Raw genomic sequence first — 24,183 nt, 5'->3', positions numbered from 1 at the left:
TTGAAAGGATTGTATTGTAGACTGGAGATAGATGATGTTGTATCCCTTTCCCTCTGTTGAGAGAGGTCTGTTCAATTTTGATATAGATGATTTACAAACAGTCATCTGTTTGTACACCCACCCCCGCAGCCATATGACTACTTTTTGGGTAACCACTCCACATTTATGGCTGTTTGCATTGCCTCGTCATCATGTGTCTAACTTAGAGCATTTTTGCCCAAAACCAGCATTTACTTCTGGATTCTGGCAAAACTTGCCCCGTAGCGAACAATTGGCTTCGCCTAACTACGGCAGTATTTAATGATCACTGCAAAAAGTTGTAAAATGGACGTTGGACTTACCTGATACGTCCGTTCTCTCTTAGTAAGGAACGTCTGTCAGACTGGGTTATGGACTCCACTATGCAGCCTATGACCGAGTCTGCGGATTTAAATAACTCCGCCCTCTCCTGGATGATCCCCAGTGTTTCGGCGAGGGCGTAGACGCAGACTGGGGTGTCTTTCTGGAAAATACAAAAGAGAGGTAAGAGAACACCACCCACCCCCGGGAACAGGGCACGGCAGAAGGGTGGGGCTGACAGACGTTCCTTACTAAGAGAGAACGGACGTATCAGGTAAGTCCAACGTCCATTCTCCTCAGCGTAAGGAACGTCTGTCAGACTGGGGACATACCAAAGCTGAATGTCCGCTGGGAGGGAAGATCAAGGGCCCTGTTACCTCAAGTCGAGTGGACCGTCTGGAGAACCCTGCGCCCAAAGGCCGCATCCGCAGAAGCAAACGAGTCCACCCGGTAGTGGCGAATAAAGGGAGAGATGCTCGACCAGGCGGCAGCTCTGCAGATTTCTTCCCACGAAGCCTGGGTCGCCCATGCAGCAGAGGTCGCCGCGCTCCTGGTGGAGTGGGCAGTGACGTGGTGAGGTACAGGCAAGGATTGTCTTTGGTAGGCCGTCGATATTGTAGCGCGGATCCAACGACCCAACATAGGAGCAGATGCCTTGGCCCCGATAGAAGCGGGTTGGTAAGAGACAAATAAAGCCTCTGTCTTCCGAAAGGAGGAAGTGCGCCTCAGGTATATTTTGAGAGCACGACGCACGTCAAGCGTGTGCCAAGAGCGTTCTAAGGGATGCTGAGGGGACGGGCAGAAGTTGGGTAGGACCAACTCTTGTGAGCGATGAAAGGGGGAATTGATTTTGGGTATGAAGGAAGGGTCCAGTCGGAGGACTACCCTGTCCTGGTGAAAAACGCAGAGGTCCCTTCGAGATGACAGAGCCGCAAGCTCCGAAATGCGGCGGGCCGAGGTGATAGCGACCAAAAAAGAGACCTTGAATGACAAGAAACGGAGCGAGACGTCTCGAAGAGGCTCGAAGGGGGAGGCCGTAAGAGCTGAGAGGACCTTGTTCAAATCCCAAGTAGGGAAGCGATGAACGGGAGGAGGTCTTAAATTTGCAGCTCCTCGCAGGAATTGTTGGACGACAGGATGCCGGGAAATCGAGGATGCGGAGCCGCAAGTCAGAACCGTAGAGATGGCGGCAGCTTGCCTCCGGAGGGTGTTTGGAGATAGTCCGGCAGCAAATCCCTCCCGGAGAAAAAGTAAAACGTCCAGGATTGAAGCAGAAAGGGGATTAACACGAGCGCGCTGGCACCAAGAGGAGAAGGAGGCCCAGGTGGAGTTGTAGATCCTGACAGTAGAAGGCCGGCGGGAAGCTAAGATGATGTCTATCACGGAAGAGGGGACCTTGGCCTCTTGCAGGAGGAACCGCTCAGCCTCCACGCGGTTAAGTGGAACCATGCCGGATCCGGATGGCGAAGGGAACCCTGGACGAGGGCAATCTGGTTGGCCGGAATAGACCACGGCCGAGCGACAGATAGGGAGATCAAGTCCGAGTACCAGTGTCTCCGGGGCCAGCGGGGCGTGAGGAGAATGATTTCCGCTTGCTCCTGAAGGATCTTCCTGAGCACCCTGGAAAGTAACGGAAAGGGGGGGAAGGCATATAAGAGACCGGGAGGCCAAGGGCTGCGAAGAGCGTCCGTGGCTTCCGCCCCGGGATCCCAGAACCGAGAGAAGTACCTCGGAACCTGGTGATTGGCCTGCGATGCGAAAAGGTCCACTTCTGGGAACCCGAAGCGTGTCGTGATCTCCTTGAAGAGAGAGGGGGGGAGGCTCCATTCCGCGTTGTCCAGCCGACGTCTGCTTAGAGCATCCGCTTGCGAATTCTCCATCCCGGAGATATGATCTGCACGAAGGGAGTGAAGGTGAGACTCAGCCCAGAGACCAAGTAGCAGGGTCTCGTCCATTAGCGCTCGGGAATGGGTGCCTCCCAGTCTATTAACGTGAGCCTTCGCCGTAACGTTGTCCGTAAGGACAAGGACGTCACGAGACACGATAAGGTCTCGGAAATGAAGCAAGGCTAGACGGATGGCTCTTAGTTCCAGGAGGTTAATTGGAAGAAGTTGCTCTGAAGATGACCACTGACCTTGCGCCATGTGATGTGTCAGGTGAGCTCCCCAGCCCTGGAGGCTCGCGTCCGTGGTGACTATTACTCGCGGTGTTTCCCTGAAGCAGCAAGCTCCTGACAAGGCCGAGGACGTCCACCACCTGAGGGAGGATATGACGGATGGGGCTATAGGTACTCTGATGAGGGACGTACTTGATCGCTTCCGTTGATGGGGGAGCAGGAACCATTGTAATTCCCTACTGTGGAGACGGGCCCACGGCACTATATCGTAAGTAGAGATCATCTTGCCCAGAAGGCAAGAGAGACTAAGGAGAGAGGCTGATCGATCTGCCATACAGCGGCGGGCAAGCGAGCGCAAGCTGTCCTGGCGGTCCAAGGAGAGGGAAACTGTAGACCTCACTGTATCTATGACAGCCCCTAAATGTTGGATAGAAGTGGCAGGGACCAGATGGCTTTTGGTCCAGTTAATGGAGAACCCGTGTGATTGGAGAATTTGGATGGAAGTGGCCAAATCGGATTGGGCCTCCTTGAATGAAGAAGATTGCAGAAGAATATCATCGAGGTAAAATTGGATTCGTATGGGGAGGGAGCGAATGTGTGCCACGAGAGCCGCCATGATCTTAGTAAAGACACGGGGGGCTGAAGAAAGTCCAAAAGGGAGTGCAGAATATTGGAAGTGTCGCCCCCGGTAGTGAAAGCGGAGATATTTACGGAAATCCGGGTGAATGGGGACATGGAGGTAAGCCTCCGTTAGGTCTATGGAAGACAAGAAGTCCCCGGGGCGAATGGTTTCCAGGATAGTATGGAGAGTGTGCATCTTAAATTTGTGATACACAATGTAACGGTTAAGAGCTTTTAAGTCTAAGATAGCCCTCCACCCCCCAGAGGATTTGCTAACTATAAACAACCGGGAATAAAACCCAAGGCCATGCTGGTCGGGAGGTACTGGTTGTATGGCCTTGATGGCAACTAAGTGGGAAATAGCCTGAGAAACCAGGGATCTCCGGACCCTGTCCCTAGAGACTGGGCAAGAGATAAAAACCGAGGGGGGAGGGGAGGAGAATTCAAGAGAAAGACCAAACTGAACCGTACGTAAAACCCAAGAGTCCGAAGTCGTGGAAGCCCACTGAGCGGCAAATAAGGTTAAGCGACCGCCAATGGGAGCTTCCAGGTGAACCTCACTTGGACCGTCTAAACGATCTGCCCCTGCCTCCTCGAAAGGAACGTTTCTGGAAGGGCCTAGGGCCCTGTCTAACCTGTGATTCCTGGGGAGGCTGGGATTGAAAGGAACGTTGAAAGCGAGGCTGGGAGAAGCCGGAGTCTTGAGGTCGAAATGACTGAGACCGGTGGTAAGGAGAAAACCGCGAGTTGGAACGACGAGAGACAGACGGGAGAATCTTGCGGTGGTCTCTGGTTTCCACCAAAAGTGGTTCCAGGGGAGGACCGAAGAGAGAAGAAGATGAATAAGGAGAAGAAGCTAGTTGCCACTTGCTCTTGGCGTCCGCTTGCCAATGGCGGAGCCATAAAAGTCGACGTGACGTTACTGTGGAGCCGATGGATTTGGCTGAAAATCGTGCAGAATTTAATGTGGCGTCTGCCGAGTACTCTAAGGCGGCGACTATCTTGTTTAAATCTTGGTGGGTACGAGAGTCCGAAGGTGGTAACCTGTCTTGTAATTGTTTTAGCCAAAGCAGAGAGGCTCGATTAAAAAAAGAAGCGGCCGTTGCGGTTTTGACTGCCCATGCTGCGGATTGATGAGCTTTGATGAGAGTCTTCTCCGCCCGTTTGTCTTCGGGTCGCAGAGATTCTTCCGGAGAGCTGGGAAGCCTGGAAGGAGCAGCCAAGGCTGCGACGGGGGCGTCCACGGGAGGAACCTGTAGAAGGTCCGAAAGAGCAGGAGCGGTTTGGTACAATCGCTTATCCAAACCATTGGGTGCCGGGGCTGAACCAGGTAAGGTCCATTGTCGTTGGACAATATCCGTAAAAAGCTTGGGGGCCGGAATGAGTTCTGGTTCAACCGTTGGTTCAGCAAATAAGGATGAGGCTGGATCAGAGGACACCTGTGATGTTGACCCCGAGACATTGGGAGACCCCAGTCTTGTGACTGCTAGAGCTTTAAACAATAAGGAACGGAATAACTGGGGCCTAAAGAGGCCAACAAAAGCGGGCTGGTCAGGAGCGAGGCCCTCGTCGTCAGAAAGAGACTGATCCCGAGGTTCCTCTTCCTCGGAGAGGGAACCATGGTCCGATTGCTCAGGAGAAGACAGGTGTTCCTGGCGGTCTCCAGAGTGGACCCGGCGAGATTGGGCTCCAGGAATGGGCGGGGGGGCCTGAAGGAGGCCTTGTTGCAGTCCTTGAGAGAGCCCCTGTTGAATGGCTCTGGCTATGATGGCCTCCAAGGCAGCATGGGGATCTGTGTGGGAAACGCTCCCTGCGCTGGCCTGAGAAGACCCATGCCCGGAAGGCTGGCAAGAGGGCTCAGGTGTAGTGTCTCTCCTCTGCGCCAGAGTATCAGAGGGATCCGGAAGAGTCTGGAAAACCTGTTCTGCCTCCGATGACGTGGGACCCCGAGATGAAGGGCGATCAGGAGAAAGGTCCCGATCGGAACGGGCCATGGTAGATTGAGGCGCAGGAGGAGAGGGCCCAGGAGGTAAAATGGCCGACGTGCGGGACAAAATGGCGGCAGGCTGCTGTTGAGCCTTGAGAGCCGCTTTTTCCAATGCCCTGTGCCTCCTAAGTTCCTCCCTGGTAGGCTTGGTTAGGCCAGAGGAGGATGATGTTGTTTTAGATGGGGCTTTGCTCGGGCGGTTTTGATTGCTGGGACCCTCCCCCGGATCGCTAACATGTCGATGTCGGGACCTGGTAGCAGCGGAGCGAGAACGAGGGTGATGAGAGGCGTCCGCCATCTTAAAATGGGTCAGCGCGCACCGCCGGGGGCCCCTGAGCGATTGGAGATCTCAAACCTCTAAGACGATGAAGCTCCGGCGATGAGTGAGGGGGAGGCAGGTCCGCTGCTGGTAGGCTCCTGGAAAGCCGTCCGTGCGAAGGAGGCAAGCCGCTTGCTCAAGGCAGTCAGGGCGGCAGGAAAATAATGGCGCCGTTTGAAAAGCCCGCCAGAAAAAAACGGCGCCGATCAAGCTGCTAGGCGAATGCCGTTAAGAAGCAGCTATTTGTCTCCCGATGGTAAGGGGAGACTGAGGGGGAAATTTGAGCTCCAACCCCTCAGGGGGCTGTCGGCAAGCAGCCCCCTTGCCGCAAAAGCGGCTGCGGCCGGTATCAAGTAAGGACCCTTCGCGCCGCTGATGCGATTGAAAGGAAAAAAAAAAAAAATTCTTAAAGCGTCCAAATTGAATAACAGCCGAATTTGAGAGGAAAGAAAATAAAAAAGAGGTAAAAATAGCAGAAAATACGTTGGAAACAGACTGGGTCCAGAAAGACACCACTGTCCAGCATAGGACCGAGTCGAAACACTGGGGATCATCCAGGAGAGGGCGGAGTTATTTAAATCCGCAGACTCGGTCATAGGCTGCATAGTGGAGTCCATAACCCAGTCTGACAGACGTTCCTTACGCTGAGGAGAATGGGTCCAGTCACATAGTGACCCACTTTACGAATGTCACAACATACAACCATAATTGAGGGAGTCAATATGATCATAACTTTACAGATTCCCTGTAAATGCTTCTGGTGAGTATATGGCATATATATATTCTTGAATTACAACTAGCTTTTTTTAAAAAATGGATCCCTTTGCAATATAATAATATAAATATTATATATAATATAAATAATATTAATATAAAACAAACTTAATTTAATATATGTAAGTTTTAATGTGTTAGATTCTAACACAATTCAACAATTCTTTGTCCTTATACTTCTTAAGGGGAAATGGGTATATCTTATAGAGAAATTGCAATACATCACAACTACAGTTCCCAAGAATTAAAAAAAAAAGTATGTGGATAGGAAACAAATATATAAAACTGGTCTAAGTATGTAACATAAAAGGAGATCTAAACTCTAAAGTTGTTGATGCCTTTTTCTCAAATTTAAATAGGTGGATCAGAAGGTAATCAAGAATTCAGCAAATTAATTTGGATTTATTCTTTCCAAATATGTTTATGTGGAATTAACAAAAATTGAGCTTAGTAAGTACAAACTTAAGTCTAAACGTGCACAGATTGGGTTAGTAGTGATAATATAAACCAGCCTTCTCTAACATGATGCCTAGCAGATGTGTTCAGAAAACAGCTTCCAGCCGTTCTGGAATTTGTAGCCCCAAATACATCAAGAGGGCACCAGCTTGAGAAAGACTAACATAAATAAATGACAAAATGTTTAGAATTTCTACTTAACGCTCCTTTATTATTGAGTGCTGTGAAAGAAGTTTTTCCCATACGCTTTTTGAAAAAATTACTTTTAGCTGCTATTATGTTTGTTTTTGTATCTCCAACAATCATCTATGGATGAGTTGTTGCTTCATATTGCTTTACATATGGCCCTAGTTAAGCTATAATGTGGCTGATAGGTTTCTGTGTGTGAATCCGTCCATTATGTGTGAATTAAGCTATGTTCAACAAAACTAAAAATCCTTGTTTAGGATTGTTATTTCTTCATATTTTAAGTTGCCAAGTCTCAAGTAAACCAAATGACATATATTCATGGATAAACTAAATAAGTAGATTTGATCATTTCCAATCAACTAATGGAAAACTAACAGCAGGTTTCCAGACAAGAAACAGCAAACTGAAGACAGCATCGTTAAAAAGTAGAATAATGGGTACAGCAGAATGAAGGGCCAGCAAATTAACTGGCTTTTTGTAATTAGTTATAGTTACATATAGTTGCTACTCACAATAACACTGCAAATCAACAGTCTCTGGTAGGTTTAGAGATCTAAGAAATGAGGGAATATTGTGGGGTTTGTTTGTTTTTTGCTCAAACCACAGTCAGTGCCTTAAGGAAAGACACTGGGTTTTCATATTTCCTTTTCTAATTGCCTTTGGAAATGGCTTCTTAATAGCTTTTCAACTATTGGAACTTTTGAATCAACAGGTGTTACAGCACCAGGTGAGTCTCCTTCAATTCTTAGAGAAAGTTTTGAATAGGTGTTTAAGAATTAAAAAAAAATACTTTGGAATAAATAGCACTAGCAATAGCACTTAAGATTAATATATCACTTCATAGTGCTTTTACAGCCCTCTCTAAGTGGTTTACAGAGTCAGCCCCCAACAATCTGGGTCCTCATTTTACCCACCTTAGAAGGATGGAAGACTGAACCTGGGGAGATTCGATCTGCCAAACTCTGGCAGTCAGTGATCACCAGAAGTAGCCTGCAGTACTGCACTCTAACCATTGCAGCTCAGTAAAATAGCAAAACACTGATTAGATCTTTGATTTTGGAATGATACAAATGGGCTAAGGATCCAGATGAATTTGAAATAAGATTTTGGAATTATTTATAAGAATCCATGGAAAATGCTTTTGTTTTGAATTCTCTTTAAAACAAGAGCTGCCGGGAACGCGAACCTCCACACAATTCAAATCTCCAGCTCCCCCCGGGAGCGCGAAGCTCCACCATGCTCCGGAACGCTTGTCAGTCCAACGGAGATAATGAGAAGTCAGAAGGAATAAACAGGGAGCTGAGAACAAACCCCTTAGCAGGCAAGCCGAAGTGAACTGCCAGGGAAAGGCCAATCCACAAAATGTAGAAAGAGCCCTGTCACAAGTAGAAGAGTCAAAACAGTCCAGATATCTAAAGTCCAAGGTAAGGAGAAGTGAGAAGAAAGGTGACTGAAACCAGAGAAACAGTCCCACATGCCTGTCCAGTCTGAAGGACTGAGTCAAAAGCTGGGAGCCCCTAGCAACGGGGCGGAACTTAAATGTCAGTGTTAAAAAAGTTGATGCAAAGAAATTGGACAAATTCACAGAGAATGGTAATAAGACCTGATACGGATTATACATCTGTATAATGCCCAGATTCAGAGGCAGTATACCTTTGCATGCAGATGAAGTATTGCGAGTATCTGAAAGCATAGTGGACTACATGCAATTTGGTATCATCAAGTAGGATTCTTCTCATGCATATATTCACTTCTGTATAATTTTAATCATTATCCAGACCACAGATACATAGAACATATTATTTGCATTATTTTTCATTGCAAGTAAATTGTTACTGAATTGGTAGTATCAGTTCATCACACTTTACTGATAACAAGATATGAATAAATTAAAAAAAGATATGAATAAACTAAAAGTCAGAATTGTTTGAAATGGAAGGGTACATTTACACTACAACTAAGGGAAAACTAGGAATGAGAAAGCTGCTCAGAGCTGCCTGAACCACAAATTGGGTGGTAAATAAATTCGATAAATAAGTAAAAGTTCAGCCTAATCTATTAGGCAGAAAATAAGCTCTTCTGCTCTATTATCTTCTGTCCATATACTGTAGATGTTTATGTTAAATTTAAATAGAGGAGTAAAATGCATATGGATAATGTAACCTCTCTTTCTGATGGCCTGGGAACCATTTGAAGTATTTGGATAATGAACAGTTTGGATAAACAAGAGAGTTTAGTGATTCTTTAGGATCATGTTAAAATTGACTATTAGGAAAACATACACAATGATGGTGGATTAAGTTGGGAAACTGAAGTTCACAAAAAGGGGAGAAAAGGAAACCTATTCACAGTTTTTAAATATTTTAGCTCAGAAAATGCTCTAACTAACCGATTGCAAAATGCCAAGCAAATAGATACAAATTCAAGAAAGAATTTTTATGGGAGGAGCATGGCTTGTACGTGAAATTGTACAAATGAAACACATGGTATGTAAGTACTTAGTAGCAAGATGACTAGTTCAATTGTCACATCCAAGGTGGCTTGAGTGTCAAAGATGGGGCATATTCCCATGACCTGAGGAAAGTCGAGGTTTCAGTTCCTTTGAATATCTAAAGATTCTAAATCACTCTTTTTTTTAATTAAAGTTTTACAAAAAGAGAAAAAAAATTTTTTTTACAAATATTTCCCCTCCCCCCTCCCTTCCTTCCCTCCCTCCCCCCCGAACTTCCCAGAACAAAATACAGGGTATAACAATTAACAATCATATGCTAAACTAAGCTAATTAACTAAGGATTCCTATCCCCCCCCTTCACACTTTAACTTCCCTTTTACTTAACTAAATAGAAATACTCTTAATGTTTCTATTCATTCAGAAGCTATTTGATACTTTTTAGTCCGATATTTGTTTTGAATATAATCAATCCATCTTCTCCATTCCGATATATATCTTTCTTGTGAGTGATCTTTCAAATATGCTGAAATCTTTGCCATTTCTGCCAGATTCGCTACTTTTAATGTCCATTCTTCAATAGTAGGCAAATCTTCCTTCTTCTAATATTGCGCCACCAAAAGTCTAGCTGCAGTTATTAAATTTAAAATCAATTTAGTCTCTATAACTGTACAATCTATAATTATACCCAGCAAAAACAATTGTGGAGTAAACTTTATCTTCTTTTTAAGAATATTTTGAATAATCCACCATATTTTAATCCAAAATGCTTTAACTTTTTTACAAGTCCACCACATATGATAATAAGTGGCATCATCACAATCACATCTCCAACACTTAGATTGTAAATTCGGATACATACAAGCCAACTTTTTAGGATCTAAATGCCATCTATAAAACATTTTATAAAAATTTTCTCTTAAATTTTGTGCTTGCGTAAATTTTACATTTCTAACCCATATTTATTCCTAAGTTTCCATCATTATTGGTTCCTGAATGTTTTATGCCCATTTTATCATACAATCCTTAACTAATTCCGTTTCTGAATCTATTTCTATCAATATATTATATAATCTTTTTATATGCATTTGGCTTTGATCTCTAATTTGTTTTACCAAATTTTCCTCCTTCTGCATGATACCAATTCTCTGGTCTTCTTTCCATCTAGCTTGCAGCTGTCCATATTGAAACCAAGTTTGAATTATCCTTTCTTCTTTTAATGCATTTAAGGACTTTAACTGCAATACACCCCCTTCCATTTTAAGGAGCTCTTTATAGGTAATCACCTCTTGCTTTTGTTCTACACCTATATTCTCTATTGCATGTCTGGGTATTGCCCATATGGGTATCTTATAATTTAACTTATATTGATACTTTTTCCAAACTCGTAACAAGGCATTCCTTAATATATGGCTTTTAAAGGTCTTATCCACCTTTTTATCATATAATAAGTAAGCATGCCAGCCATATAACAAATCATATCCTTCAATGTTCAATATTCTTTCTTCTGTTGAGTTAATCCAATCACTAATTATTGTTAGGGCAGCTGCTTCATAGTATAATCTTAGATTAGGCATTTTAAGACCTCCTCTTTCACATATATCTTGCATTATTTTTAACTTTATTCTCGGTCTTTTCCCTGCCCAAACAGAATTATTAATACCCTTCTGCCATTCCCTCAAATTTTCATCTTTTTTGAGTATTGGTATCATTTGGAACAAAAAATAGAAACCTAGGCAAAACATTCATTTTTATTGCTGCTATTCTTCCCAATAGAGATAACTGTAGTTTTCCTCAATTCTCCATCTCTTTCTATATTTTTTGTCATAACAATTCATAATTATTTTTATATAATTTTACATTTGAGGCTGTGATATATACCCCTAGATATTTAATCTTTTTTACTATTTCAAATCCTGTTAGTCTTTCTGGTTATTCTTTTTGCTTTACCGTCATGTTTTTAGTTATTATCTTTGTTTTTTGTTTATTTATTTTAAATCCAGACATTTGACCATATTGGCTAATTATATCCATTAAACCTGTAGCTGATTGTACTGGTTGAGCTAAAGTAACAACCAAGTCATCTGCGAATGCTCTTAGTCTATAATCATGGTGTCTAATTTTAATTCCCTTTATTTTATTTGACCCTCATATTTTATTTAATAAAGGTTCCAAAGTTAAAATAAACAATAATGGTGATAGAGGGCATCCCTGTCTTGTTCCTTTTTCAATTTTAAAAGTTTCTGTTAAACCACCATTAATTATTATTTGTGCTGTTTGTCTCTGATATATTGCTCTAATAGATTGTGTAAAGTATTCTCCAAACTGCATCTTTTCTATTATTTTCAATAAAAATTGCCAATTCAATCGATCAAATGCCTTCTCCGCATCCAAAAAGATAAGCGCTGCAGGGATTTTGTTGTTCCTTTCCAAATATTCCAATAAGTTTACAATTTGTCTTACATTACACTTCATTTGTCTCCCACTTATAAATCCAGATTGGTCATTGTGAATCATTTGTTGCATGATTACCATTAACCTATTTGCTAATATTTTAGCAAAAATCTTATAATCAGTATTTAAAAGCGATATTGGCCTATAATTCTTAGGTTGACTACAGTCTTGATCCTCCTTTGGAATCAATGAAATAAAAGCTGTTCTCCAAGAAGGGGTACATCTCCTCCGGCTTGAATCTTACAAAATAGTTCCTTAAGCAGTTCTACCATTTCTAACTGCAAATTTTTATAATAAACAGCTGTCAGTCCATCTGTGCCTGAAGCTTTACCCCCCTTTAACTGTTTAATTGCTAAAATAATTTCTTCCGAAGTTATTGGTTGGTTCAGTCCTTCCCTTTGCTCTGGTGTAATTACAGGGATATTCTCCTCCTGTAAATATCTGTCTATATCTTGAATTGTATCACTAGCATACAACTTTGTATAGAATTCTAAAAAAGCTTTTTTAATCATATTTTGTTGATATACCTCTTTACCTTTGTATTCTATTTTTTCTATAGTACATAGCTACTATGTACGTATAGTACGTAGATTCTAAATCACTCTTATAGAGCACAGGATGCACACCAAATAGAAACAACCACAAGGACACATGGTTCATAAAATCTGTTTAACATTGAACTTGGAGATCTTAAAAAACTTTTCTTTTTTTGAAGTTTTATCTATTGCTTTCCAGTTAAACCAGTGTATGTAAAAAAGGAAACATGCCTATCATTAAAGAAAAATACACACATCTATTTCATACGAAGCTCTATGAAAGGAGACACCAGATGCCAAGAATCCACTCAACCTTGCTCTAGTAATTTAGCTTGTATCCTTAAAGAATTCCATTACCTAAATTTCATCTTTTGTTGGGGAGAGCTAACACAAAATGGGGATAATTAGTTTTTACACCCAAGGGAGACTGACCTGACCTCTGCAGAGGTAAGCCTATTATATTAGTTCCCGAGGTTTCCACTGACACAGAGCAGCACAGGCAATAGAGACGGTTTCAAAAGCTTCCTATGTGGAAGGCAATGTATACATAACTAATATTCAAATATGTATTAATTAGTGCATGTAGCATTTCAAATTCTTGCGCCTCACAAAATCATAGAATTGGAAAGGACCATTGGGCCAACTGAGTCCACCCTTTTGGACTACAGGATTAAAGCACCTCATGCCTAGTCTTTATTTGAGACATCTAGCAAAAGGAGCTAAATTTCTGTCTCAGTTGCATGCAAAATTCTTACTATTAGAGTTTCCCTACACTACAATCTCTCTGAAATATGCACTCTATTGCCCACTGTACTCTGCCAGCTTATTTGATTTGTTGGAATTTCTGTAAATTCATAATTGTACAATCTGTATGGCTGACTTCCACCTTTGAGCAATGGGAATACTGCAAAGACCAGATCAAAACAGCATACTTTCCACAGTTGCTAAATTCCACAGCAGCAGGGAATTGTCAGTGGAGGAATATATAAGCTGAATGTCTCCTAACCATCTCCATGCATGAAGGAACCAAGCTTGTTTTTATGACCCCTCTGCCTGTGGCAACTCAAAGAAAGTAATCTCAACCAAGGCTAAGATTCTTGTAAAAATTCACCAGAATCTGTTAGATTCTGTTCTCAGCCTGCTGTGTTTAACCCACATTTAGGATTAATGTCCTAATGCTGGATCACATCAACACATTGACGACAGCTACCACTACAGTTATATTGTTGGAAGCAAGCACAAGATAGCTTTTACTTGCAGCTTGATGGATTGAGTTTATCTTTTATTTTTAATAAAAATATGGATCAGAGTTATTTTTTTAAACTGCAAATGTATATTAGAGTACACAATATTTTTGTTTCTGGTATGATTGATATCTAGTTCTTGTCACTGTTCTCATGAATATGTTTCTTTCCTCAACCCAGAGTGTAATTCTCAGAAAAGAATCTCCTCCCTCCCAGTACATATTTTTGAAGAGCAAAGATATTTTTAGACTAGCTTGCACAACACATTATTGTTTTGTTAGGGGGGAAAAAGGAGAGAGAAAAGGAAAAACAATTTTCTAAGCTAAAATTATTTCTGTCTTATTTCTGCGAAGCAGCAAGCCTTGGGTATGGTAAGTCTGTTGCATGATTTTCTGCCAGTGCTTAGCAAAATGATCCCTGATGGTGGAGGATGCATTTATTCCCACCAATCAACATCATTGGGAAGAAAAGTTTTTCTTTTCATATTTCTATCCTTTTGGAGATCCAAATTCAGATTTGAGGCATCAGTCATATTATTCTGAGTAATATTTTTCTTAACCTATCTATTTGTACCAATAGACTCTCCAATCAAATACCCAAATAACACTAGGTCTTCCTCCAGATGAGTTTCACTCTTCATGCCAGTAATTTCCTTGGCAAAGAAACATTAAATCTGAACTAAAAAATACAAAACCAAACCAAATTCTTTCAGTAAGTCGTGATAGTGAAAGGTAAGAGTTGGGTACTTGACACTCTTTGAGCTTGATAGTTTTCTTGCAGATTTTTTTTTATTACCAGGCTAAGTAATATCAATGTGAGGGAAAGTGGGGTGCTGGCTCTTTATATATATATAGCACCTTGATCTACCAGTCTTGGTGGGGTTATGGTATCTTTGATAATTCCTTCATTCAGATATTGGTTTCTTGGTTACCTGGAAGTGGGCTGCTAGAGAAGATGAATTCTAGACTGTTGGCCTGATTTCTAGGCTTTGTCTATGGAGATTCTCAGTCACCCAGGTCATGGTTGTCCCAAAGGTGCTTTTCAAAAGGCAACTGGACTTGCTTTTGTTTTTTTCCTTGAAGACGTTTCGCTTCTCATCCAAGAAACTTCTTCAGTTCTGACTGAATGGTACAGAATGGAAGGATTTATATTCTTTGCAGTCATTTAGTCATTAGCACTCTGAAGATCGGTCGTTAGCTCTCTGAGAATAGTTGAGGCCATTTGGGAGTTTATCTGTACCTTCGGGTCACCTGAACCAGAGTGTAAATGAGCATGGAACCTTTTTGGAGCTGCTGAAAGGACTGTGTTGTAGACAGGAGATAAGTGGTGTAGTATCCCCCCCTCCCCTTGGTTGAGAGAAGGCTGTTCAATTTTAACATAGAAACTACCAGACTCTCCCAAATCTAACTAGATAGTAGACCAGTGGTGGGTTGCCCCCAGTTCGGACCGGTTCTATAGAAGTGGTAGTAAAACTGGCGGGAGGCTCCGCCCACTGACCCCGACGTCATCAGAATACTTCTGGCAATGCGCAGAAAAGCACACGTGTGCGTGAGCAAAGTGGACGCGTGCATGCGGCCCCGTTGCAAACTGGTAGTAAAGGTAGGTAAAACTCACCCCCGTAGTAGACTCTAATGTCCCAAACACTAAACTCTCCCAAACTTAGAAACTAGATTCAGACTGGTTATACTGGTTGTGTTGCGATGGATTGTATAATCAAGCATTTTTTGGGTGAAATTGCATGGGTATCTGCTGTGTTGAAAAATGTTGCATAAATGGTTCCTCTTTTTAGTCTTTTGGATTATTGCAGAGTGCTCATCTGAATAATGTTTTTATAGTTTCTCTTGTAAGCAGTTGGGTTGTAGGTTTGGTAGTAAAGCACTTGATATGTATTTCATGTTGCATGAGTTGTGGCTATGAATCCTGTGTGTTCCTCGATTAACTGGTATATTTGTCCTTTGAACTGAAACTAGGTGGTGGGGCAAATGTCAATGAATTCCATGAATCTGAGTATTTCAGTCTTAGTTTATTTTGTTAGGATAGCTATATTCTGGAGTAATGCTGTAATGGATTCTACTGATAATTCTGGATCTATGGATGTGAAGAGTTTTGTGACATCAAGCGAAACCATAATTTCATCCTGTTTTGTTCTTAGGTCCTTGATTTTCTGAAGGTACTATAATGACGACTTGACAGAACATTTGTTCCCAAATTTGAGATGTTCTTTTTTTTTCTTTTTTTAGTAAGATCTATAGTTATGTTGGACCCCTGGTAGTGATATGGCTGAACAAAGTGGTATGTTGGGTTTGTATTAATATTATTTTGTAATACATTTTTTAAATTAAATACATAGTGAGTCATTCTAGAAGTTGTCTCATATCAATTCAGGCCCATGGTGGCATTAGAGAGAGAGCCCTTTGTTCTTTGGATGCTGATGAATTATAACTCCCAGTAGTCATATTAGCATGGTTAAGAGCAAAAGATGTTAGGACATGTACTTCAGTAACATCTGGAGGCCCTCTAATTCTGAACAATACTAAGGTCTCCAGTATTTCTGGATGAATACTAAGGTCTCCAGTATTTCTGGATGAAAAGCCATCTCCAAGTTTACCTTACTATAGGCTACAGCTCCTGAACTAAAGTTTTCTTTCTTGAAATATTTATTGATAAGAAAAATACAGAATAGTTGCACAGGGTATTTTGATGGATCAGAAAAGTGTTGATTACAAGGAGGACCATAGATGAAGAACTGGATTGGGGGGGGGTGGAGAGGGAAGAAGAAGGCCAAAAAAGCTATCAAGATAATTTATAGCCAAGGTAGAAGCTGTGGCATTTATAGCCAAAAGCATTTCTAGGCAGGAAAAAGAAATAGGCTGCTATTCCATAACTAGAAAAAAAACTGTGTCCTGACCATCCTCTTTTTTATAAACTTGGGATCTTATTTCCAAGAATATAGTGAAGCACCTATGAACGAGAAAACTCTTGAATTCCAGCTTATCCTTAGAGTGTTGTCCTTTATTTCCACATATATTGTCATTTAACACAATTGAAGCTTCTTAGATATATCAGAAACCTGTAGTGTAAAGTGAATACCACAATACTTGGGGGAAGATGGTGAGGGTCTTTATTTTTTTCAAATTACAGACATGCCACATGGGGTTATGGGCTACATTTCATCTAATTCCTTTTTTATAAGGTAATAAGCTTCATGAAAGTATCTGCAAAGTCCTCTAAAGAACAAACATTCTTACCACCTTTAGCTAGATTAGCTACTAATTTTAAATTTAATTAGGAAATGAGAAAGCACTGTTAGGATTTATATTACTAATTTTATATGCTGGTTAGTGTGACAGTTGAACTGATTGAATAAATTTTTATAGCTTTAGGGTGGCCAACATGGCCATTGTTAGAAATTAAATTTCACACAAGTATTTTTTATGATATGTCTCATGTTTAACAAGATGACACTTCGTGTCCCCATTATTTTTAACCTAGCACGCTGTCAGTGAGGGAAGAGAAAGAAAAAAGGAACACTTTTAGAAAAAGAAATGTTTTCTTACAGCATCAAAACTTTTACCCACCTGAGGCAAAAAAGGAGAGAGAACTATTATATTTATCTTTAATAATTCAGTGCTTTTAAGAACACCAAAGAACCACGGCACATCATAAGCTACATATTACAGCATAAGCTTTTGATGACTATAGTAGCTTCAGATTGCACAGAATAACAACTTGAAAAAGGAACCCCTGTAGTCTGTTTTTCCAAGCTGAAGCACAAAACCACATTACTTTGTTGTAAGTTACCTGTTGATGAGCACACCACCTGCTTTAGTGTCTTAATCCATATGACTGTGCTTTAGAATACAGAGGCACTATTCAAACTCAAACAGCTGCTTGTTTGATTGGAGAACATTTCCAGTTCTTTTCAAAATCTTCACCTATTTCCTGTTCTTTATCAGGGTTTTGTTCCCTCTGCATAAAAGTTCTTTTTTCAAATTGAATTGACTGCCCTTTCTTTAGAATTAGTTATGCTGCAAGGAGAAGGTTTACTGCAAAGGCTTAGTTAAGAATTCTTTTACATTTAGTTTATATGTAGAAACAAAGCATGAATATTTTTAAAAACCCTACCTCCCCCCAGCCACAGAATTCTCCCCCCCCTTTTTTTTCAAAGTAATCTAGTTTCTGCTAGTACCTTGAAAGGAATTATAGAGAGTTGTCTTTGAGAAACAACTAGAACACTCTTGATTTTGATTATTTGTGTGCTGCCCTTAATATTTTATATTATTTTTAGTGCAAACAAGACCAAAATTCTTCTCAAAGCATTCCTTTTGTCACAACTACATAATTACTGGTATTATAATAAATTTACTACATGGAATATAGTCAGTTTTTTTCTTTTCCTCTCCCATTTCCTTGGACCAGAAGGATTGGAGAAAGGGATTTCAAGAGAATAAGCTGTTTACTCTTCTTCACGTTGAAGCAATGCAACAGAAAAGAGTCGGGCAAAGGAGTGACTACCTACAGAAAGCACTTGCTATTTTTTTCTTGGATATCCAAAGGGTAAAAGAGTGGTTAGACGGCAAATGAAGTCAAAAGCATCAGTCTGGTTCTTTATTATAATTCTTAGATAGACACCAATGCCCAATCACCTATAAGGCTTTCAAGGCTTTAAAATTAAACGAGAGCCTTTTCAAGCCTTTAGCATAGTTTCCAAAGTCTTTGCCAATGTTGCAAACAAATCCAGTTTTTAATGTGACAAAGACATCTAAGAATGGGGAGTAATGGCATAACACATTTCTTTAAGTTAAAGCAAAATTATATCAAATTTCATTAATAGCTTGGCCTATCTAGTTTTGGAGTCAGGCCTCATAGTACTTTCCTCCTAAAGTATGATGCTGTTGTGGTAAGAATATTTACCATCACATTCCTCATCACCATTTATATATTAAATAATATAGCATTATTAGGAGCTTAATGAGAAGCACTTTCTTCTTTAGACTAGAGAATCAATGCCAACTTGATAATTATTATTATTAAATGTGCACTATGCTTTACCAATTGCAAGAAACGCTTACAACTTAAAATTCACTACAGGAAAAAGCATGGAGAAAGAAAAAAGCAGGGAAATAGAAACAGAGAAACAGGAGATTGATTATTCCTGGAACTAATATCAACTTGAAATTAAGCGAGTGTTTAGAACTACAGAACTTAGGAAGACTTAATTCTTAAATGGAAGTCTGAAAATAGATGAAAGCAATGTTCTTACACATGCACATACACAGTATTTTTGATAATAAACTTAAAAATATTTACTGCAATTGTAAATCTTTCACCAAAGTAATCCTAAGCATCCTGCAGTCTCAAAGCTTTCTGCATAGAAAAAGACACAAGATCTGAGAATAATTCAAGGTTTCAAGTAATCCAACAGCAGCATACACCGAATATCACAGATAGGAAATCAGTACAGTTTTTGCCACAAAGAGCCAGGAATAATTGCCACCTTTTTAATATAGTCCTATTAGCATGACTAAAGTCTTCCAAATCCTATTTTTTTCTTTCAAGTAGAGAGCTTGACTTCCTTTGATTTTTCTTTGTAATTTGTGACGTGTTGCAGTCTTGGGATTTTCCCTAATTCAGGCTCTAGGTCAGCTGACTCAGCCTACACCTCAGGGGCATTGTCTTCTGCTAATTCCCGAGGCCCATTCTATTGATGCTCTTCAGTTTCTGACCTCTGAAGGCTCAGACTGATCATAACAAGCAAAGGGAGAAGAAAGGAATAAGGCAGAGGTATACGGCTTGAGATCTCAAGGCCCCCAAGGACTTCTAAAGGTTGACTGCAGGTGGATTGAAAAGGAAAGTTATGACACACACGGCTAGAAACGAATGTTAACCAATCTCTGCTTTATTTAATCTTAAAAGCAAACGAAGTAACAATTAGTTTTGTTTTGTTTTTTACTTTGCCCTACCCTTTAATTTTTTGATGTGCAGTGTGAGAATATGAAGAGCAACAGACACTCCTTTGGGCAGAAAAATGTTGTGCAACTCTAATGTAATTCAGTACGAAGAAGCAGTATGAGGGAGTACAGCATTGTTATATAAGATAAAAGTGTGCTGTTGGGGCACCTTATAATTATTTCAGATTTCTGTGATATCTGTGTGGGCCGATCTTGTCTGTTGATCCAGATACCGAGAAAACCTGTCTGTTGATTCCTTTCACCGCAACAGTGCAGCCATTTTCCTTTGTGAATTATGTCATGTACCTGTGCATTATCCAGTTACTTTCTCAGCTGCTACATTAGCTTCAACTGTCTCCTAATAAAAACTCCAGCTGGAGCTTCATTTTGCAATGTTTTTTATTTTAAATATATAAAAATAATAACTGACAGTGAAGAAATCAGATACATAGCAAGAATTTACTTTCCTAGGATCACAGACTGATCAACACAGTGAACGCAGTCCAGAAATAAAACATCACAGCAACCATGAATTGAGTATGGAAAAGCAAGGACATCAAATCTGGCAACTAAATGCAGATAAGTCTGCACTATCGTGTTTCTACGCATGGCTGCAAAAGTTGGACCATGGAGAAAAATCAATTAGTTTGAGCTGTGGCATTGAAGAAGGCTCCTGAGCATTCCCTGGACAACAAAGGTGACAAACAAGTAACATATAAAACCAGATATATAACTAGAAGGCAAAATCACAACATTCTTATCATGTGTCTTATTTTTTTGTCATGTCACATGATCAAGCTTATTGGAAAAAACAATTCTGGTAGGAATGGTCAGTGGCAAAAGGAAACAAGGCTGCTAAAAAACATTGTGGCTGAATACCATCAAAGTTGACATCAGCCATAACATAAAACAAACGAAAAAAGTTGTACAAGATTGGAAAATGCTAAGAGAGCAGATCCATAGAATTGCCAAGAATCTGAGAGGACTGAATGAACAGCGTCATCACATTAACTTAAGTTGTTTTTTCTATAACTATTTTGTCTTGACATTTTAAAAACAATGATTCAAGCATGAATCTTAGCCTCTTTGTCTTTACTTATAGGTACAAAGTGTACTAATATTTAACTCAATCACAGCCGTGTGTGCGTGCGTGCATGCACAATAGATTTTTAACAGAATAACAGAGTTGGAAGTGACCTTGGAGGTCTTATAGTGTACCGTGTTTCCCCGAAAATAAGAACCTGTCTTATTTTTTTTTTGAACCCTGAAATAAGCGCTTGGCCTTATTGCCATGCGCTCAAAAGCCCAATTGGGCTTATTATCAGGGGATGTCTTATTTTGGGGGAAACAGGGTATCATTTCAGATAAATGGTTGTCCAATTTTTTCTTAAAAACCTCCAGTGTTGGAGCACTCACAGTTTCTAGGGGAAAGTCATTCCACTGATTAATTGTTCTAACTGTAAATAAATTTCTCCTTAGTTCTAGGTTGGTTCTCCATCCCATAATGTCACAATCAGGGGTCTATGTGGAATACAAAAATGCAGATGACCACTTGATGGCAACAAAGAGTCTGCTTTTCATTAACTGTTAATAAACACATACTTTTTCATTTAAACTTAATTCACAATGAGAACTACTTAAAGATATTGATTAAAAAATTTATAACCAGATATACCAGTTTTCATTTTCATGTTTTATTTTTATTTTGCAATAATAAAATAATAATAAATAAATAATAAACTATGGTATTTCAGAATGGGCTGGAGTTTATCTAATTAATTTGATTTGGTGCTGCCTGTTTTAAGAAGCTAGTGCAGGGGTGTCAAACTCAAGGGCCGGAGGCTGGATGTGGCCCGCGAGGTGCTTAGATCTGGCCCGCAGTGAAGGACTGGCCTGCAGTGCCTCTGCCAGCGAAAATGTACATCGAAAGGATCCCAGGCTCTGTTTTCAGCTGTGACTGCCTCCTGCAGCCCTCTGCCAGCGAAAACACAGCCAGGACGAGACGCTCTGTTTTCGCTGGCAGAGGGCTGCAGGAGGCCTTCGCAGCCAAAAACAGAGCCTCAATGAGTGACATCAAGCTGGCCACACCCACCCTGGTCATGCCCACCCCAGCCACCCGCACCCCCTAAGGTCAAACACAACCCTGATGCAGCCCTCAATGATATCAAGTTTGACACTCCTGAGCTAATGGGTCACATTAAATCACTACATTCAGGGTGTAAAAGTATCATGCTAAGCCATTATGTTCTGTTACATTTGTTTTGCACATTGTAACAGACAGAGGAATTGATCAATCAGACATTAGGGCTATCCAGCACTTAGATTTTGATTCCAAAAATGTGCTGGGCGCATGAACTTAATACCTGACTGCAGCTGTGTCTTTTAATTTACTGTGATCCCAAAGTTGCATGGCACTGCTGCTTTAAGGAGCTGTAGCCAGGTGCTCTGCACCTGCTGCTCTGAAGTCTCTCTTTGGAACTAAATCTGAAACACCCACTGCCTATTAAACATACAGTATAATTGTGCTTGTGCCTTTGTAAATAATCTGATTCTTGTACTCTTTCAGCAAATATAACTATTCAGCAGTAATTTCCTCACTGAGGAAAATGGGCTCACATTCGGGGGAATGCAGATAGCAGCCTTAATTTCCCTTTTTTTGTCCCCCAACAAAGCCAGAGTTTTTCCTATGCTAAAAGGATACATTCCAATGCACGTCATGCAGCCATCAACAAGAAACTTTTCAAATCAGGAATTCTTGATATGTAAATAAAAGAGCTGCTATGTTCCTATGGAAAAGAACAATATCATGAATGTACAGTAAAGACAAAAACGCAACTTTCCTGAAGTTTTGTTTTTCAAAAAAAGATACATCATAGTCTTGATACAATATATGTTTCATTTAGTTTCCATTATTTTAAAGTTTAATGATGCAGCTAATTTCCAAGCACAGATACATGCTGTATATTCTTAGCTTTCAGATTCCCTTTTCCTGAAAATGTGGGAGGGAATTGGCCGGTGGGAGGTTATCGGTGGCAGAAGGTGGTCTCGTAAGTACCCGGGCCCTAAGCCATGGAGCGCTTTAAAGATGAGAACCAATACCTTGAAGCGCACCCGGAAGACCACCGGGAGCCAGTGCAGCTCGCGCAGGAGAGGTGTTACATGGGAGCACCATGTTACCCCCATAATTACCCGTGCAGCTGCATTCTGGACCAGCTGGAGCCTCCGGGTGCTCCTCAAGGGGAGCCCCATGTAGAGAGCATTGCAATAGTCCAGGCGAGAAGTGACGAGGGTGTGAGTGACTGTGCATAAGAAGTCCTGATCCAGAAAGGGCCGCAACTGGCGTATCAGGCGAACCTGATAAAAAGCCCCCCTGGCCAAGGCCGTCATATGCTCTTCTAAAGACAGCCGTGCATCCAGGAGGACGCCCAAGTTACGAGTCTTCTCCGTGGGGGCCAATGACTCACCCCCAATAGCCAGCTGGCTATATCGGGACACCAGCAACCACAGCCACTCGGTCTTGGAGGGGTTGAATTGGAGCCTGTTCCTCCCCATTCAGACCCTCACAGCCTCCAGGCACCGGGACATCACTTCAAGGGCATCGTTGGGGTGGTCTGGGGTGGAGATGTACAACTGAGTGTCATCAGCGTACAGATTTTAAGCATCACACCACCACAAGGATGAAGCATTACAAATGAAATAACCCAGACCAAACAATATGGTATATAAAGTAAAGATATTATGCTTCTTGCTAGAATAAATTAGTATTCAAGTCAAGCAGGATTAAATGGAAGAAGAATAGTAAAATTCACTAATCTAGCAACTATTAAAAGTTTGCTAGTTTGTTCACCGTAACTACTTCAAACATATTAATATTATATTAATAGTTTTGCCATTATTCAACAGAGAAAGTTTTGAGTCACAACAGTAAATGGAATAATAAGGGAGTTTTCTACACATACCTGAAGGAAGACTGCCTCATTTAAACTCCAAGTGTGATTTATGTCAGCAATATTTGACATCTTTCTAGCAAAAGTGTACGTTTTAAGCTAAAAGTTTTAGAATGTAATAAAGTATTCCCGTGTTATACAATTTGCAGAAAGTATTGTTGGTACTTACGGTACTCCTTGACCTACTTCTGATTGATATCAACGTATCTTTACCATATGCAAATAGGTAAGGCAACAGACCATGGATGTAACCATAATTGACTTAAAAAGCAGAAGTCTGAGATACCAACATTGGGATCTATTATCCCTCCTACCGCAACTGAAAAATAAGGAGAGTGTCATGACTTCTATCCTCCTAGCAGCCAATATCTTACTTGCATACCTTCCCACTTATGGTGGGGATCAAAGAGAGGGACTGATATGGTTGCATGGTGATGACACCCATTCCTCAGACAACCTTGCTTGTCACCTGCTCTACTATGTTTTAAATATTTGTGAATTTACCATCTAGTTTATTCTACCATTTTACATAATTTTAGTTGTTGTTTCTTTCTCTGCTTGATTGCACTGATATTTATCTTACAACAGCCTGGGGCTAAAGAAAGAGTGTAAATCAGAATCTTCATTGTAGGCAGTCTTCTTCTGCAAAGCTTTTATTCTGGTTTAAGAGATCTCAATAGAGCCATCAAAACATTAATATTTTTTTCTATTTTGTGGACTACTTTGAAAAGAATGAAGGCAATATGCCTACATATAAGAATGACAATATATATTTATTTGCTTGATGTATATTCTATCCTT

General features: G+C 40.8%; 1 protein-coding gene across 6 annotated transcripts in view; it reads right to left on the bottom strand.

Annotated features, from left to right (window-relative positions):
• MGLL (monoglyceride lipase) overlaps positions 1-24,183 on the bottom strand; it is a 191,618-nt gene that overhangs the window by 28,583 nt on the left and 138,852 nt on the right. The gene's annotated exons all lie outside the window — the stretch shown is intronic.

This window comes from Pantherophis guttatus, chromosome 2 (genome assembly GCF_059756535.1).
Source record: "Pantherophis guttatus breed Tessera chromosome 2, ASM5975653v1, whole genome shotgun sequence".
Taxonomy (NCBI): Eukaryota; Metazoa; Chordata; class Lepidosauria; order Squamata; family Colubridae; genus Pantherophis; species Pantherophis guttatus.
Note: the sequence above shows the minus strand (reverse complement) of the source record. Positions and strands in the feature narration are given on the sequence as shown.